Raw genomic sequence first — 2,075 nt, forward strand, 5'->3', positions numbered from 1 at the left:
AACACACGATTCAACGCTTCGACACACAGGACGCATCACATCAGCAGCAAAATTAATCATCTAATTTCAGCCCCACAGGGCAGCTTTTTGGGTGAATACAGACAGACACACAAACAAGCAGCAGCTGAATGTGGTCGTCATGATCTCCAGGTCTTGGAACCAGGGTTTTTAACTTTAGGTGGTTTAGGGATTGTCTGCGTTTATAGTTTTAAATTAAATTCAGTAAAGCTGTGTATTGTTCTCAGATGGATTTATGACTGTACATGGTTAATATCTGATATTTAGCTTTCAGTGTGGCGTGTATTCCCATACACTCGAAATGTGAGGGCTAAGTTGCTGGGTCTTTTGGGTAAGCCATCATAGATAATTTAGCTCTCAGAAGATAAATTGTTGACTAATTTGTTATTTAATCTAACATGTGGCAAATCACTGAAATAAAGTTCAGTGCATAGTTGATATAAATTGTCATGTTCATGTCAACGCCTTGATAAATAATGCTCAAAAAATATACATTTCTTGTGCTGTGATATTATGTCACAGGAGTGTAAATCTGTAAACCCTCAGAGTCACATGGTCAGTAACACATGTGAATGGCAGCCACACACGATTCCCACTTTTCTGTTTTAAATTAAACCCTGTTTTAAATTCATGATGGTACACGTGCATTGTAGCCTCTGTCGTGGTTCGAATTTTTGAGGAAGAGACATACGACTGAAAGTCCATAGTGGGTCAACACAAAGGATTTTATTAAAACACATATATGTGGTGAAGATGGGCTCTACAAAACAGCCTCAATCTCCCGCCTGACAATAGGTGGGTGTGATATTTATACTTATGATGACCAGTAACTCACGTCACCGCAGATGAAAAACAACATGCCTGTTCCAATAATTCTATTTCAGGAGATATTCTAAAACAGAACAGTTCCTTTCTCAGTTCCTCCACCGCCTCCGAGATGCATCCTGTTATTACACTTTTCTAGACTTACACAACATTTGCAATCAGTTTACCCAGACAGACTATGTGTCTGTGTTGTTAACCTAAGTGCATGACCTCCCTCTACGTCATCTGTTACCAGGCAAACATCCATAACACAGGGCACACGGCCTTTATTTCATCTCTTAAACAATCATGTATAATATGTGTTAAATTGTGTATATATATATAAGCAATTCTTTCAGCTTGAACTTTGCTCCATTGATCAGTCGAACTCGCACCGGCTGTAGCTTCAAACCATTAATTAACTTCAGCTCTTTAATAAGCACAACAAGGCAATATATATGTGCATATAAGATCATAATGTAGTTGTACTAACACCTGAAATACAGACTTTAATATAACATCAACAGTTTCAATAAATGTGTCAATGAAATGATAACAATGATAAATCATGAGTGATGCAACAGTAATAATAATGATTATGCATAGTAAAATAATATTTCATCCCGATACCTCTTACAAAGTCACTTCACTTTACTTTACAATTACTTATTTTCAAAAGTAATTAGTTTCTTAGTTACTTTTTAAAAACATGAATTAGAACCTGAATAGGTGATAAAGCGATAGATCTTCTACTCTTCTACTTTCTGCCTAATAAATCATATAAAATCTAATCAAATGGAAAATTTTCTTTTTAACATTTCTTTTATTAGTTTTGCTCTTTTAACTTCATGCATCAAGCAAAAATTTAATTATATGCAATATTCTCTGACTGGAGGAAATTAGTTTAACATTTAAACCTATTTTCTGCACATTCCAGCACATAAAATTTACACTCAGTCTTTCAAATAGATGCAAGTAAAACACAGCAGAAAATAAATAAAATCAAAGACTCAGCGGTCCTGTTGCTCTATTTTCTCCTGTAAAGCAGGAGTGCCGTAGGCAGAGGTGTGCCCTGGTGCAGGTGTGCTGCAGCGTCAGTGGAAAAATCTGTGAGTTTCCCATTACGTCGTAGCGCACTCGGTGCTTGCTTGGAAGTTTAGGGTTTTTTCACTGTAAAAAGAAGTTTTCTTCCCACGCACAACGGACACTAATGTTTTTGTCACTTTTTATGGAATCAAACTCAAAGTAAGGTC

The sequence above is a fragment of the Pundamilia nyererei genome, unplaced genomic scaffold (assembly GCF_000239375.1).
Source record: "Pundamilia nyererei isolate P.nyererei 1_Seehausen unplaced genomic scaffold, PunNye1.0 scaffold00502, whole genome shotgun sequence".
Taxonomy (NCBI): Eukaryota; Metazoa; Chordata; class Actinopteri; order Cichliformes; family Cichlidae; genus Pundamilia; species Pundamilia nyererei.